Raw genomic sequence first — 17728 nt, 5'->3', positions numbered from 1 at the left:
CATGCTCGACCTTCCGGTCCTCCATGTTCCGAGGGTGTCTGTACATGCTAGGCTCGTCAAGTCAACCTAAGTGTATTGCGTGTGTAAATCTGGCTTACACCCGTTGTATTCGAACGTTAGGATCTATCACACCCGATCATCACGTGGTGCTTCGAAACAACGAACCTTTGCAACGGTGCACAGTTAGGGGGAACACTTTCTTGAAATTAATGCGAGGGATCATCTAATTTAAGCTACCTTCGTTCTAAGCAAATAAGATGAAAAACATGATAAACATCACATGCAATCAAATAGTGACATGATATGGCCAATATCATATAGCTCCTTTGATCTCCATCTTCGGGGCTCCATGATCATCTTCGTCACCGGCATGACACCATGATCTCCATCATCATGATCTCCATCATCGTGTCTCCATGAAGTTGCTCGCCAACTATTACTTTTACTACTATGGCTAACGCGTTTAGCAATAAAGTAAAGTAATTTACATGGCGTTTCTCAATGACACGCAGGTCATACAAAAAATAAAGACAACTCCTATGGCTCCTGCCGGTTTTCATACTCATCGACATGCAAGTCGTGATTCCTATTACAAGAACATGATCTCATACATCACATATATGTCATTCATCACAACTTTTGGCCATATCACATCACAAAACACATGCTGCAAAAACAAGTTAGGGGGCAGCCCCAGTGCATGTAGCTCCCGCTTGCGCAGGGTCTGGGGAAGGGTCCGACCACTTTGGGTCTATTGTACGCAGCCTTTGCCTACATTTCTGCAAGAGGCTGTTTCTAGGACTTGAACCCGTGACCTCATGGTCACAAGAACAAGTTAGACATCCTCTAATTGTTGTTGCATGTTTTTACGTGGCTGCAATAGGATTCTAGCAAGAACATTTTCTTACCTACGTGAAAGCCACAACGTGATATGCCAACTTCTATTTACCCTTCATAAGGACCCTTTTCGTCGAATCCGCTCCAACTAAAGTGGGAGAGACAGACACCCGCTAGCGACCTTATGCAACTAGTGCATGTCAGTCGGTGGAACCTGTCACACGTAAGCGTACCTGTAAGGTCGGTCCGGGCCGCTTCATCCCACAATGCGGCCGAAGCAAAATAATACTAGTAGTGGCAAGAAAGTTGGCAACATCTACGCCCACAACAAATTGTGTTCTACTCGTGAAAAGAGAACTACGCATAGACCTAGCTCATGATGCCATTGTTGGGGAACGTTGTAGAAAATAAAAAAAATTCTACGATTTCACCAAGATCAATCTATGAGTTCATCTAGCAACGAGAGAAAGGAGTGCATCTACATACCCTTGTAGATCGCGAGCGGAAGCGTTCAAGAGAACGGGGTTGAGGGAGTCGTACTCGTCGTGATCCAAATCACCGATGATCCTAGTGCTGAATGGACAGCACCTCCGTGTTCAACACACGTACGATTAAGGAAGATGTCTCCTCCTTCTTGTTCCAGCAAGGGGGAAGGAGAGGTTGACAGAGATCCAGCAGCACGACGGCGTGGTGGTGGATGCAACAGCGATCTCGGCAGGGCTTCGCCGAGCTTCTACGAGAGGGAGAGGTGTAGAAAGGGGAAAGGGAAGCGCCAAGAGCATGGGTGCGGCTGCCCTCCCTCCCCCTCTTTATATAGGCCCCCTAGGGGGGGTGCCGGCCCTAGGAGATGCAATCTCCAAGGGGGAGCGGCGGCCAGGGGGGAAACTTGCCCCCCAAGCTAGGTGGAGGCGCCCCCACCCCTAGGGTTTCCAACCCTAGGCGCAGGGGGGCCCAAGGGGGGGCCCACCAGCCAATCTGGGGCTGGTTCCCCTCCCACTTCAGTAAACGGTCCCTACAACAAACTGTGTGTGATGTTTTTGTTATTTTGTATTAACTATGAAAGGTGAACTTGGGTTACAGTGGCAACGGATGGTGTTTTAAATGTACCAGAAAATTTGGAGTACTAATACAACCGTCATGTCAAAATTTGGAAACTTTCAGGGGTCATTTGACCTTTTTAAGACATTTAAGTGATTTTCTAGCCATTTAATTATCGTAATTCGAATTTGAACTACATGTACATGCAATAGCTAACTGATAAGCCACAAGTATAGGGGATCTCAACAGCTTTCGAGGGTAAAGTATTCAACCCAAATTTATTGATTCGACACAAGGGGAGCCAAAGAATATTATTGAGTATTAGCAGTTCAGTTGTCAATTCAACCACACCTGGATAACTTAGTATCTGCAGCAAAGTATTTACTAGCAAAGTGTCGGAGTAAATGACCACGAGTAGCCTAGCCGGCTCCCCCTGGGTCTTCTGAAAAAATTACAAGACAATCAAGCCAATCAAGCCATCCAGCGTACAAGACGCTGGGCCGCCTCCCCCCGGCCGGCTGTCGTCCATGCCGGCTGGCAGGAGGCGGCCTGGCCCCAAGACCCATAGAAGAAAGCAGCGAGAGGGCGGGCTTCCATGGAACTGGCCGCCTGAGGGCCAGCTTCCAAGGAACCGGCTGCCTGTCGGCCAGCTCCACGTAGACGGCCACGAGAATGCCGACTCCAAGGAGCCGGCCACCCCGCAGGCGGCCAAGGCCGCACCCTTAGAAACTGCACCCACGTAACGGCATGAGATGGGGCGTGGCTACAGGAAAGCCTGCCACCCCCGTATCCCGGAGCACGCGTGGCTACAGTACGCCGTACGGGGCGGCCATCCCCCGTCTGGCGCGGCACTGTTACCATGTTGACTATGACATCACCCATGACAGGCTGTCTGTACCACCCGTAGGCGGCAGGTCCCCCCAGTCAGAGAGATGCCCCAAGGCGGCCTGGCCTCCACGAGTCGGCCTAAGGTATAGCCGGCTTCCCACAGCTGGCTGATTCCCTCCCTCGAAGGAAGCGCCCCATTAAGGAGACAAGACGAGGTGAGGCAATAGTGATCACCACCAAGGCGGCGGCGCTGTAGACACGCCTACCCCGACAAAGCCCTCGTCATCAGGATTGAGGCAATAGTAACCAGCCCCCGACAAGGCCCTCGAGAGTGGGGCCAACTTGTCGACCAGGGGGCCGGCAACCGGCGGGATCCACCAAGTCGGCGGGCCCCAGCGGCCGACGGAGAAGCCGGCGGGCAAAGACATTGATGGCTAGGGCCCACACCTAGCCGGATTACCATTGTACCCCCGGGGGGTAGGCCTATATAAACCCCCCGGGGCACCCATGCAAAGGGTTGGACTCTGATAGTATTAGCCACCACGTAGAGGGAAGAGAAGAGCTAGCCGTGCCCTTCTTCTTCCTCTCACCGAACAGCTCTAGGAGCAGCTTATAGTAACTTACTCATCTAGTGATCATGCGGAGACCCCGCAGAGCAGCAGTAGGGGTGTTATCTTCACGGAGAGCCCCGAAGCTGGGTAAGATTCGCCGGCGTGCATGTCTTCGCCTCATCCCGTTTCCAGGCACCGGCGACGTCTTATTTCCTTCCACTATGATTAGCCACCCGTTGGCATATGTCGCACCTACCACCCGACATTTGGCGCCCACCGTGGGGCCAGGTGCACCGTCGTCCGGAGACCTGTTCTAGACGGGAACCCTCTTCCTTCCCCACGGGCGTAGCCAGCCCGGCATGCCCGATGGCGCTTTCCTCGATGCGCTGCAAGGCGTCGCCGACGCCTGCGCGGCGAGCTGCCTCACCGACCTTCTCGGCGAGACTCGCATCTCCAACGAGATTCGCGTCTCCGACGAGCCCGCATCCGACGCGGGAACCGGCTGCCTCAAGAGCCGCCTCGTCAGCCTCCTCGACCAACTCCATGTCTCTAGCGAGCCTGCTGTGGATTTGGAGTCGGTCGGTTCCACTGACCCGATGCTTGTTGACTCCGACACTGCATTACTCGACGCTTTCCCCACCAACGTGGTGGTCTACGACGATCCTCTCCCGCGAGCCAACAGTGGCGGCAGCACCGTTACCGAGGTGCTGGTCATCACCCATGGAGTCACCTTCGGCGAGAACACCCACGATGCCATGCAAACGGCATTGCAGGACTTGGCCGTCCCCATCCCGGCCGACGTCGACGCCGAGGCGCTGGAGGCCCACCGCATTGCCCTCGTCACGGAGGGCCGGAAGCTAGCCACCATGAGACGCCTCACCGAGGCCCACCAGCATGAGGTCGATCGTGCCGCCTTCGGAACACCGCCTCCTGACGGACCGAGCCGGGCCGGCGTTGTCCAAAAACGTGGCGCGGCCATCGCCGATATGCTGGGGGCAGAACGCCCAGTCTACGCCACGCCTCTCGAGAACCTACGCCCCGCCCAGTCGGTCGTAGACGAGCTGAACGAAGTAGGGGCCGATGAGCTCCCCTACATGACCAGGCGAATCCAGCAGCTGACCGACGCGGCCGCAAAGTGGCACGAAGCCGGCGACCGCTCCGAAAGCCCTCCCCCGCGCTGAGAGCACGGCGCGATGTCGAGTACGCCAACCGCGGGCGGAGCCCGCGCGTGGCAATTAAAGGAGCCAGCTGCCAGTCGCAGCCGGACTCGAATCACCATCGAGCACTACGCGGAAGGCCGCCCTCGATCCGTGGAGCGATGAGGCAATCTGCCCCCTCCTCCACCTCGCGGGGAAAGATATCCCACCCTGCCGCCTGTCACGCATCTGACTCTCAGCGGCCGACTTGGTCGCCGCGAAGGAATCGGCGAGAACGATGCTCGCCATCGGATCGACCGCCTTGCGTGATCCCTGGTGTTAGAAGAAGAAGACGATGTCGGGCCGCCTTGCTTCGGCCCCCGCATCAGCGACGAGCCCTTTCCCAAATGGTTCTCGCTCCCGAGAGACACGCCCAAGTACAATGGCTCCGTGAAACCAGAGGAATGGTTGATCGACTACTCCACCGCGGTTCGCATAGCCAACGGCAACCGGCGTGTTGCCGTAAAGTACGTCCCCCTGATGTTCCAAGGCACGGCGCGAACCTGGCTCAATAGCATCAAGCCGTACAGCATGAACAGCTGGCTGGACTTCACCGAAGCCTTCATCCGCAACTTCACCAGCACTTACAAGCGGCCTCCCAAGCCCAGGCAACTCTCCTTGTGCGTAGAAGGACCCACCGAGTCGACCCGCGACTACCTCACGCATTGGGCCGAGCTCCGCAACTCCTGCGAGGGGGTGCACGAGGTTCAACCAATAGAATACTTGACCACCGGGTGCCGAGAGGGCACCCTCCTCAAGCACAAGCTCCTGTGTGATGAGCAGGCTACCCTCGACGAATTACTTGTCATCGCCGACAAGTACGCCATGGCCGACTCCTCAATGAAGGCCGAGCTCCGAGTAGACACTGCTGGGAAGGTACTCAACCCGGCTCCCAAAACGCCGGCTGGCGACTCAAGCCGACGCCCATACTAGCACGACAACAAGCGCAAGGGCCCAATGCCGCCTCCCGCCAGTCGGCAGGTGGCCACAGTCGAGGACGAACAACCTGAGGGGCGGCCCACACCCAAGAAGCATAAGGGCGGCAAGACGGCTTGGTAGTCGGCTTTCTCCTATGAACAAGCCATTGACGCCCCATGCAGGCTCCACAGCGGCGCGTAGCCGTCCAACCATACAACCCGAAAGTGCCACTGGCTTACCCGAATCACCAAGGGCGAAGGGCTGGTGCCGCCTCCGCCTGTTGGACAGCCGCCTCCGGCTCCCCAACAGCCGGCCGCTCGACCAGCAGTCGGGGCCGTCCAGGATGAGTTCCCCAATGAGCACGCCGCCTACGTCGTATTCACAAGCCAGCCCGAAGACCAGTGCAGCCGGCGCCGACAGCACCAAGAAGTCAATGCAGTTTCTTCCAACAACCCCGAATACATTCACTGGTGAGAGAGGCCTATCATCTGGAGCCGGGACGACCACCCAGAGGTGATGCCGTCCCCGGGCTCCTATGCGTTGGTTTTGGAGGCAACCCTAGCAACGGACAGGCTTGCTGCCCGATTCTCCCGCATATTGATAGACAGCGGGAGCAGCATCAATATCCTATACAGAGATACCATGGAGAAGTTGAACATCAAGGCCAAACACCTCATGCCAAGCCAGACCGTGTTCCATGGCATTGTACCTGGCCTGTCCTGTTCACCCATCGGCAAGATCAAGATAGATGTTCTCTTTGGAGACAAGGATCACTTCCGCCGAGAAGCAATCTAGTTTGAAGTAGTGGACCTCGAGAGCCCTTACCATGCGCTACTTGGCTGGCCTGCTCTGGCCAAGTGCATGGCTGTACCCCATTATGCCTACCTCAAGTTGAAGATGCCGAGTACCAAGGGCATCATCACCATAGCCGGCGATTACAAGAAGTCCTCCGAGTGCGTTGCAGCCAGCAGCCGGCTGGCCGAGTCCCTCGTAGTCGCCGAAGAAAGAAAGATGTTGGACCGGATCGTGGCCATGGCCGGCAAGCAGCCTACCCTGTCCCCCGACCCCAAAGAGTGTGATGCCCAAGGTTCCTTCCAGCCGGCTAAGGAAACAAACAAGATACCCCTGGACCCAGAGCACCCGGAAAGGTTTGCCGTCATCGGGGCGAACCTGGACAGTAAATAGGAAGGCGAGCTCGTCGATTTCCTCCGTGAGAATCGGAATATCTTCGCATGGTCCCCCAAGGACATGCCGGGTGTTCGGAAGTATTTCGCAGAGCACAAGCTACACATCAGGTTAGACGCCAAGCCGGTCAAGCAGCCCCTCCGCCGACTGTCAGAAGAGAAGCTAAGGATCGTGGGAGAAGAGATAGCCCGACTCTTGGCAGCCGGCTTCATCATGGAGGTTTTCTTCCCGGAGTGGCTCGCCAACCCGGTCCTCGTGCTGAAGAAGAATAACAAATGGCGCATGTGTATAGATTACACAAGCCTCAACAAAACCTGCCCCAATGATCCCTTTGCCTTACTCAGGATTGATCAAGTAATAGACTCCATAGCCGGATGCGTGTTGTTGAGTTTCTTGGATGCCTACTCAGGCTACCACCAGATAAAGCTGGACCCGGCCGACCGCCTGAAGACCGCCTTCATCACGCCATTCGGAGCTTTCTGTTACCTAACGATGACATTCGGCTTGAGAAATGCCAGTGCCACCTTTCAGCGTTGCATGCAGAAATGCCTCCTCAAGCAACTCGGCAGAAATGCCCACGTCTATGTAGACGATATTGTGGTGAAGACGGAGAGGCGCAACACTTTGTTGGAGGACCTCAAGGAGACATTTGAGAACCTGCGCCGGTTTCAGATCAAGCTCAACCCCAAAAAATGCGTGTTCGGAGTGCCAGCCGGCCAGCTCCTAGGGTTCCTGGTCTCTGAATGCGGCACTGAATGCAACCCAGTGAAGATCAAGGCCATCAAGAGAATGAAGATTCCCACCAAGCTGCGTGACGTCCAGAAGTTTACCGGGTGCCTGGCCTCCCTGAACCGCTTCATCAGCCGGCTGGGAGAAAAGGCTCTCCCCCTCTACTGACTCATGAAGAAGAGCACTCATTTCGAGTGGAACGACCAAGCCGACCAAGCCTTTCATGAGCTAAAGAAGATGCTTGCCACGCCGTCTGTCTTGGCGGCGCTGACTGAGAAAGAGCCCATGCTCCTTTGTATCGCCGCCACCAGCTGGGTGCTCATTGCCGTCATCATGGTCCAACGCCCAGAAGAGGGCCGAGCTCAGCCGGTCCAGAGGCCGGTCTACTACTTAAGAGAAGTACTATCCGCCTCGAAGCAGAACTACCAACACTACCAGAAGATGTGCTATGGCATGTACTTCGCCGCCAAGAAGCTGAAGCCCTACTTTCAAGAGCACTCCATCACGGTCGTATGCACCGCCCCGCTTGCCGAGATCATAGGCAGCCGGGATGCATCCGACCGGGTGGCGAAATGGGCCATTAAGCTGGCCCCCTACACGATCTTCTACCAGCCTCGCACTGCCATCAAGTCGCAAGCATTGGCCGACTTCCTCGTCGACTGGGCTGAGACCCAGTACTTGCCGCCGGCTCCCGACTCCATTCATTGGCGGATGCACTTCGACGGGTCCAATATGCGCACCGGCTTGGGAGCCGGCATCGTCCTCACCTCTCCCAAAGGCGACAAACTCAGATACACGCTGTAGGTCCACTTCCCCGCCTCCAACAATGTGGCCGAGTACGAGGCGCTCATACACGGGCTCCGGCTAGCCAAAGAGCTCGGCATCCATCGGATCCTGTGCTATGGCGACTCGGATTTGGTGGACCAGCAGTCATCTGGCGACTGGGACGCCAAGGACGCAAACATGGCGAGCTATCGTTTCCTCGTTCAGCAAATCAGCGGCTACTTTGAAGGATGTGAGTTCCTCCACATGCCACGGGCCGACAACGAGCAAGCAGATGCCCTGGCACGGATAGGCTCAACCCGACAAGCTATACCAACCGGCGTCTCTCTCCAACGCCTCCTCAAGCCGTCTATCAAGCCGTCTCCAGAATCCGACTGCATCTTCATGCCGCCTAACCCCGACGCAGCCGGATCCGGCTCGGGGAGCCAAGCAGGTGGCCCGGGGACTTCGATAGGCGGCCCGGGGACTCCCAAAGTCGCACCCGACCCCGGGACATCAGAACCTGGCCCGGGGACTACGGTAGTCGGCCCGGGGACTGCTTCAAAACCCCAGGCGGTGGCCAGCTCCAACTCTTCACCACCCAGCCCACCCGCCCTGGTTGCAGTAGCCGTGTTGACTATAGAAGAAGTCATAGGTCCATCACGGGCTTAGCCCATCCTCAACTTCCTAATAATCAGAGAACTGCCAGCTGATGAGATAGCGGCAAGACAAATCCAATGCCGAGCCGGCGCATATACAATTGCCAACAGAGAGCTCGTCAAGCATTGTGTCACTGGAGTCTTCCAGCGCCACGTCAAGCCAGAGAAGGGCATAGCAATCCTCAAAGACATTCACCAAGGCGAATGCGGCCACCATGCAGCCTCAAGATCCCTCGTTGCCAAAGCTTTCCGCCATGGTTTTTTTTGGCCGACCGCCTTGGACGATGCCAAGGAGTTGGTCAAACACTACAAAGGCTGCCAAGTATTCAGCTCCAAGCAACACCTGCCGGCTTCAGAACTCAAGACCATTCCCCTCACCTGGCCTTTTGCCGTCTAGGGATTGGACATGGTGGGCCCATTCAAGACGGCGCGCGGCGGCATGACACACCTACTTGTCGCCGTGGATAAATTCACCAAATGGATCAAAGCGAAGCCGATCAAGAAGCTGAATGGGCCGACTGCCATGACATTCATCGCAGACATCACAACTCGGTACGGCGTGCCGCACAGCATCATCACTAACAATGACACGAATTTTTCCAAGGGAGCATTGGCACGTTTCTGCACGACGCAGGGCATCCGACTGGACCTAGCGTCCGTTGCCCACCCACAGTCAAACGACCAAGTTGAGCGAGCCAACGGCCTCATCCTCTCCAGCATCAAGCCCCGACTGGTCGTGCCACTGGAGCGTTCGGCCGGCTGTTGGCTTGACGAGCTGCCGGCCGTCCTCTGGAGTCTACGCACTACCCCGAACAAGTCAACCGGCTTCACTCCGTTCTTCCTTGTATATGGCGCCGAGGCTGTCATCCCAACTGACATCGAGTTTGACTCTCCTTGGGCGACCATGTACACAGAGGCGGAGGCCAAGGAAGCATGAGAAGACGGCGTTGACTTGCTGGAAGAAAGCCGGCTATTAGCTCTCAGCCGGTCCGCCATCTACCAGCAAGGCCTGCGCCGCTACCATAGCCGAAAGGTCAAGCCTAGATCCTTCCAAGAGGGCGACCTTGTGCTCCGGCTGATCCAACGAATAGCCGGCCAGCACAAGCTCTCGGCCCCTTGGGAAGGCCCCTTTGTCATCAGTAGAGCATTGGGAAACGACTCCTACTACCTGATCGACGCACAGAAGCTGAAGGCACGAAAGAGAGATGATTCCGGCAAGGAGTCGGAACGACCATGGAACGCCAACCTCCTCCGAAGATTTTACAGTTAAAACGTAGTATGTATCACGTTACCTTTTGTATTAAGTACGAGACAATGGGCCCCCCGAGAAGCACTCGGGGACTGCCACCTTTTATCTGTGAATGACGAGTAACATGCCTATGATTTTGTCATTTTACCTTTTTTCGTCCGGCACCGGGCTCGACTAGTCGGCCCGGGGACTGGCCGCCTTGAATTATATTTAAGTTCCACCTGCAGTCAGACAAGTAGTGTGCCGGCACCCAAGCCCTCTCTTGTCAAAAGCAGCAGCTCGAAGAACCGACTGTCCGGCTGGCAAGAGTCAAAGGCAGGAAAGGATGCCGACACGAAAAACGGCTAAGGATTAACGAACTTATATAACAAAAGCCGGCTTCCTCCCATTGCCGATCGACTACAAGAGTAGCCAGCCGGCCGGTTTCCATTCAACCCTGCCAAAATCCAACAAAGCTCAAGTACTTGCCTTCCCACAGATAGCCAAGTTCCTCCCCAGCCGCAGACTGCAGAGCAGCTGTTCGGCTTGGAAGGCGGCAATCAAGGGAAGGCGGCAAAGGAAACGGCCTAAGGATAGAAAGCAAACTCGAATGGAAGCCAAACATATGCATAATTATATTTACACAAAAGCCTTTCGAGAGGCCGGCATTCAACATAGTCTGAATACACCCCCAGTGGGTGGAACTGCGCAAAGTTAATAAAGTTTGTTCTAAGAGCAAAAGCAGAAAAGCAAGAGCGGCAGATCAGGCCAGCGGAGCAACAGGCGAGTCGGGCAACTCGGCAGAGGCGGCAGTGCGGGCCGGAGGAGTGGCCGACTGGCGAGTCTCGGCCTGATCTTCACCCCTGGCAGGCGGCACGCTCGCACGTGCCTCGTTGCTAGAGGCACGATCAGGCTGAAGCTGGCTGGTCGCTTCGCCATCTGGCACAGCGTCTCCACCACCTTCCTCCTCATCATCTTCGGCCTCATCGCTGGAGGCAATCTCCTCCGCCGAATCCTCGCCTCCCGCCGGGTTGAGCCTGAACCATTCCTCCGGCTGGGCGACTCCGCTGTCGTTCACTTCAGGAGCGAAGACGCTGGTATCGGTGTACTCGGCGATAGCCGAGGCGTGCTGGACGATAGCCGTCCGCACCTCCACCAGCTCCGCGTCAGCCTCCTGCCTCCAAGTGCTTAGTTGGCGAAGGTCTAGCCCAGGATACCAGGCCCGGACAAACTCCAGCGCCCGCCCGGCGCCAGACCGAGCAGCGGAGGCTTTCCAGGCCTCGAAGCGGCTAACCGCAACCTCCAGTCAGTCGGCAGTCCGACTGGGGGTGCGGGGGATCACATCGCCAGGCCAGAGAGCGGCCAGCACTTGTGCACCGGCACGCTGAAGCCGGCAGAGGACGCGGTGAGCTGGCTGCAGCCGAGCCTGGACCGCTATGAGCTGCTCCTCGAGCGTCCGGCTGGCATCTGGCGTGATTGCGACCCTGCCTGCCGGTGCGCCTCGCGGTGGGCCTCGATGGCTTGGATGGCGGCGACGGAGTAGCCGGGGAAGTAATCTGCATGAAGAACAAGAAAACGACACGAAAATCAGAAGATGAACAAGATGGTAAGGAGCAAGCAAAGGAGTGAGAAGAGGAAGGCGGCCTACCGTCGATCAGATCCTCCACCCACCCATAACCCTCGCTCAGCGCTTGCCTTGTTTCGGCCTAGCCGGCCGCCTTGGTCTCGAACTCGGCCCTAAGGGCGGCCTCGCTGTCCTGCGCCTTCCTCAGAGCCGCCTTATGGCTCTCCTCCTGGTTGGCTAGCCTCTTGGCCAGGCGGTCGCGTTCCTGGACCAAGGCGTCGCATTCGGCCTCCTTGGTGCGAAGGGCGGTCTGGGCCCCGGCTAGTTGCTCCCTCAAGTCGGCGTTAGCTCCTGCAAGCATGAAGAGAAAAAAAAGCAGTAAGGGAAAAGTCGTCAGGGAAGATCCGACCCGGCTGCTCAGCAGCCAGCCCGAATCTCGGGGACTACACCCAGTGGGTGCGCTGACGCGCCCCCACTTGAGATAGAAGAAACCAAGTTCTTACTCTGGCTATTCGTCAGATCGGTGGCCTTCTGGCTCAGCTCCCGGGCTTGGGAGTTGAAGGCGGCCGCGTGAAGATTGTGGTACTCCCGGAAATCAGATGGAGTGCGCATAAGAACAAGATCGCTATCAAAGCCTGCTAAGAAGTTTCGAGCCGCCTGCTCACCAGCCGACTCGAAACTCGGGGACTACACCCAGTGGGTGCGCTGACGTGCCCCCACGGAAGAAATCAAAAAAAGAAATCGATGAAAGCCAAAAAACTTACCCGGACGACCGCGCGCGTAGCAAGGAACTCCTGGGTGAACCGTTGCAATGAGGCGGCCTGGGTCTGAAGTCGGCGTCGGACCTCCTGCGCCGCCCCGTTCAGCTCCATCGTCCCGCCGCTTGGCATCCACTCTGACGAGCTGGTGCTGGCCGCCTCCAGTTCCCGCGCTGTCGAGCCGGCGCCCGCGGCTCTCTGCGGCTCCGGCGCGAAGGACGCCTCCCCCGTGCGCCGGCGAGACGGCGACTGCGCCACGAGATCTCCCCCCGCCGCCGACTCGCCCCCGGCCGGCTGCCCAAGCGCCGCAGCAGATCGGCCGCCTTGGCCTGCTCCGGTTGGCGCCGGCTGTGGCGCCTCCTCCAGGACTGTCACGTCGCCCTCCATCCTCTCGATCACCGGCTGGTCGCGGTCGGGTTCCTCTAACGAAGGTACAGGGACATCAGGGGCCACGGTACGAAGGGGAATGACAAGATGCGGAGGCTGATTACGTAAAGCCTCCGCCTCCCTCTCCGCGGCCGCGGCCTCCGCCTGGGCCTTGGCCGCCGCGTCGGCCTGCACCTCGGCCGTCTCCTCTGCCACCTCCTGGGTGGCCCTCCGCTCCGCCACTTCCCGCTCCTCCCGAGCCTCCCGCGTATTCCGCTCCGTTGCCTCCATGAGGGCGGTGCGGGGGTCCACTCGGCAGGAACTCGAAGACCCTACCAGTCGGCGCGACTATGGAGGCGGCGTTAACCCGGTCATGGGAAAGCGGCGCCCTGTTGAACAAACCAAGAAGACGGCTCAGATGAGCTTCAACCAAAGAAGACAATAAAAAAGAAGGAATAAAGAGTACTGGAAACTTACGCCGAGACCGCCTGCGGCTGCTTCACAACCTTGCGGTAAGGGACGCCTTCGCCGCCGCCTCGTCCCGCTTAGTCGCCTCCGCTGAGCCCTTGGGTTTTTTCGGCCGACAGCCGAAGAGACCCGGCCCGGCCCGACGCTTATGCATGCCGCCCCGAGCTGCTGGCGCAGCAGAAGGTCCCGCGCCTTGGTGGTCGGCCGCCGGCTCGCGGCGTGGGACGGCCTCGGTCTCATCCTCATCCGGCCAGTTCCCGAAGCCGACCGTGAGCTCAGGGCCGCCTGCCTCTCCGCCGGCTCCGCCTACGGTGTCATCCATGGCGGCCGCCCCCAGATCCGGGTCATCAGGGTCGTCCACGGCGTGGTCGGCCGCAAATTGGCGTTCCGGCCCTGAGGCCCCGGGCACCGGTCGAAGAAGAGGGTTCTGCCCAAAGACAAAGCCGGCTAGTCAAGAGTCGGCTATAGAACCCGGCAACAAAAGAAGAAGAGAATGAAGAAAAACTCACCACAGGCGGTGGGTTGGCCCGAGAGTATGGCGCCTTGTGATACTGCCAATCCACGGTGAGTTTGCAGTTGGAGATATAATTCACCAGGAAAGATACCTCGTCATGGGGCATCTCTCTGGTGCTTAGCCGACACAGGTCGAAGCGGCCGCTCATTTGGTAGATCATGTGCGGCCGGCTCTGGAGCGGGAGCACCCGGTGCTCCGCGAAGGCGGCCACCAAGTCAGCCCCCACCAAGCCCTCCGATTGGACTATCACCCGGAGCCGGGCGATGGCGGCGTTCCCGGCCAGGGTGAGCAACCGGGCTCGGTGGGAGCAAGACGCCGGCCTTGCAGGCGGCGGGCCGGCTACGTAAGCCGACAGGTTGAGGTAATCACCTTGCGCAGCGACGTTCTTCTTGTAGAAGTACGACTGCTGCCAAAGCTTCACCGACTGGATCAGCGGGATAGGCGGAAAGGGGTTGTTGTCGGCCGGCCTCCGCATGGCGATGAAGGCGCCACGGGGGGCGGGCACACCCGCGGAGACGGTGCCCAGCTTGCACTGGAAGAACTCCCCGAAGAGCTCGAGGGTGGGGAGAACACCGAGAAAACCCTCGCACAAGGTGACGAAGGCCGACAGCAGCATCACCGAGTTGGGGGTGAGGTGATGCAGCTGGAGATGGTAGAAGTCAAGGAAGGAGCGGAAGAACCCGCTCGCCCGCAGGCCGAGGCCGCACAGGCAGTGCGAGCGGAAGATGACCCACTCGCCCTCCTCCGGCGCCGGTGAAATCTCTGCCTCCGGCGCGAGGCGGGTCCTCACAAGGTCCTCGCTCGGCACCCGCCACGTCCGGCAGAGCCAATCAATGTGATCTTCATGGACGTTGGAGCCGTCCCACGAGCTCGACAACGCCATGGGGACGAGCGGAAAAAGAGAGCCGCGTCGACGGAGAGCACGGCTGCGCGACAAAGGAACCGCAGCACACCAAGGCAACCCGCGGCGGAACGGCGCGGTGGCGAGTGCACTGCGACGGCGGAGGAGTGAGGAAGAAAGCATAGGAAGGAGAGGAGCGAGGACGAGCGTGCGAGCCCCTGCCACTCCCGCTCGTCCCCCTACTTATAAGCTCGGGCGGTGGAGCCGAGGAGGCGAGGCGTGGGGGAACATGGGATTAACTGCGCCCACTCCCCCTACGTCCCGCGATTATGGCACCCTAAAGGCGTACTGTAACCTCCGCGGGAAGACGTGCATCCCATTTGGGCCGCAGAGGATCCGCACGGGGGCCGAGGCGTAGGCTTGGTAGGCCCCGGCCTGCGGGGATGTCCCGTCGCGCACGTGGGCTGGCAGGCTTTTCTGGCCACGCGGCACGTGAGGCGACATGCAGTCAACGCGCAAATCGGCTCGTGTTTCCCCCTTTCAACTACGGAGCTCCCCGAAGACGGCGCACCAGTTCAAGGCCGGCTCCTAGCTGCCGGCTCCTCAGGATAGGAAGCTGATGGAGCTCCTCGTCCACCCTTCAACCTCGGAGCCCAACTAGCTTCGGGGACTACTGTCGGAGTAAATGACCACGGGTAGCCTAGCCGGCTCCCCCTGGGGCTTCTGAAAAAATTACAAGACAATCAAGCCAATCAAGCCATCCAGCGTCCAAGACGCTGGGCCGCCCCCCCCCCTCGGCCGGCTGTCATCCATGCCGGCTGGCAGGAGGCGGCCTGGCCCCAAGACCCATAGAAGAAAGCCGCGAGAGGGCCGGCTTCCAAGGAACTGGCCGCCTGAGGGCTGGCTTCCAAGGACCGCCTGAGGGCCGGCTCCATGTAGCCGGCCACGAGAATGCCGACTCCAAGGAGCCGGCCACCCCGCAGGCGGCCAAGGCCGCACCCTCAGAATCTGCACCCACATAACGGCGATAAGACGGGGCGTGGCTACAGTAAGGTCTGCCACCCCCACATCCCGGAGCACGCGTGGCTATAGTACGCCGTACGGGGCGACCATCCCCCGCCTGACGCGACACTGTTGCCATGTTGACTATGATGTCACCCACGACAGGCTGTCTTTACCACCCGCAGGCGGCGGGTCCCCCCAGTCAGAGAGATGCTCCAAGGCGGCTCGGCCTCCCCGAGTCGGCCTAAGGTATAGCCGGCTCCCCACAGCCGGTTGATTCCCTCCCTCGAAGGAAGCGCCCCATTAAGGAGACAAGACGAGGTGAGGCAACAGTGATCGCCGCCAAGGCGGCGGCACTGTAGCCACGCCTACCCCGACAAAGCCCTCATCATCAGGATTGAGGCAACAATAACCAGCCCCTAACAAGGCCCTCGATGATGGGGCCAGCTTGTCGACCAGGGGCCTGGCAACCGGCGGGACCCACCAAGTCGGCAGGCCCCAGCAGCCGGCGGAGAAGCCGGTGGGCGAAGACACTGATGGCTAGGGCCCACACCTAGCCGGATTACCATTGTACCCCCGGGGGTAGGCCTATATAAACCCCCCGGGGCACCCATGCAAAGGGTTGGACTCTGATAGTATTAGCCACCACGCAGAGGGAAGAGAAGAGCTAGCCGTGTTCTTCTTCTTCCTCTCACCGAACAGCTCTAGGAGCAGCTTGTAGTAACTTACTCATCTAGTGATCATGCGGAGACCCCGCAGAGCAGCAGTAGGGGTGTTATCTCCACGGAGAGCCCCGAAGTTGGGTTAGATTCGCCGGCGTGCATGTCTTCGCCTCATCCCGTTTCCAGGCACTGGCGACGTCTTATTGCCTCCCACTATGATTAGCCACCCATTGGCATATGTCGCACCTACCACCCGACACAAAGTAGTATGATAATAAAGGTAATAGTGGCAAAAGTAAAGATAATAGTTTTTTACTGATTGTAACAGTAGCAACGGAAAAATAAATAAGCGAAGCACAGTATGTGAAAAGCTCATAGGCATTGGATCAGTGATGGATAATTATTTCGGATGCGATTCCTCATGTAATAGCTATAACATGGGGTGACACAGAACTAGCTCCAGTTCATCAATGTAATGTAGGCATGTATTCTGAATATAGTCATACGTGCTTGCAGAAACTAAGGGATATTAAGGCATCCTTTTAATAGAGTACCGGACCAAAGCATTAACACATAGTGAATACATGAACTCCCCAAACAACGGTCATCACTGAGAAGTATCCCGATTATTGTCACTTCGGGGTTGTCGGATCATAACACATAATAGGTGACTATAGACTTGCAAGATAGGATCAAGAACACACATATATTCATGAAAACATAATAGGTTCAGATCTGAAATCCTGGCACTTGGGCCCTAGTGACAAGCATTAAGCATAGCAAAGTCATAGCAACATCAATCTCAGGACATAGTGGATACTAGGGATCAAACCCTAACAAAACTAACTTGATTACATGGTAAATCTCATCCAGCCCATCACCGTCCAGCAAGCCTACGATGGAATTACTCACGCACGGCGGTGAGCATCATGAAATTGGTGATGGAGGATGGTTGATGATGACGACGGCGACGAATCCCCCTCTTCGGAGCCCCGAACGGACTCCAGATCAGCCCTCCCGAGAGAGATTAGGGCTTGGCGGCGGCTCCGTATCGTAAAACGCGATGAAGATTTCTCTTTGAGTTTTTCCTCCATGAAACGGATTATATAGAGTTGGAGTTGAGGTCGATGGAGCGTCATGGGGCTCACGAGACAGGGGGCGCGCCCAGGGGGGTGGGCGCGCCCCCCACCCTCGTGGATCGGTTGTGGGCCCCCTGGTCTTGATTCTTTCGCTAGTATTTTTTATATTTTCCAAAAAGTGCCTCCGTGGATTTTCAGGTCATTCGGAGAACTTCTGTTTTCTACACATAAAACAACATCATGTCAGTTCTGCTGAAAACAACGTTAGTCCGGGTTAGTTTCATTCTAATCATGCAAGTTAGAGTCCAAAACAAGGGCAAAAGTGTTTGGAAAAGTAGGTACGTTGGAGACGTATCAACTCCCCCAAGCTTAAACCTTTGCTTGTCCTCAAGCAATTCAGTTGATAAACTGAAAGTGATAAAGAAAAACTTCTACAAACTCTATTTGCTCTTGTTGTTGTAAACATGCAAAGCCAGCATTCAGGTTTCAACTATATTATGAACTAACCATACTCAAAATAACACCCCGGTCTCACAATTACTC

This window comes from Triticum aestivum, chromosome 5B, assembly GCF_018294505.1.
Source record: "Triticum aestivum cultivar Chinese Spring chromosome 5B, IWGSC CS RefSeq v2.1, whole genome shotgun sequence".
Taxonomy (NCBI): domain Eukaryota; kingdom Viridiplantae; phylum Streptophyta; class Magnoliopsida; order Poales; family Poaceae; genus Triticum; species Triticum aestivum.
Note: the sequence above shows the minus strand (reverse complement) of the source record.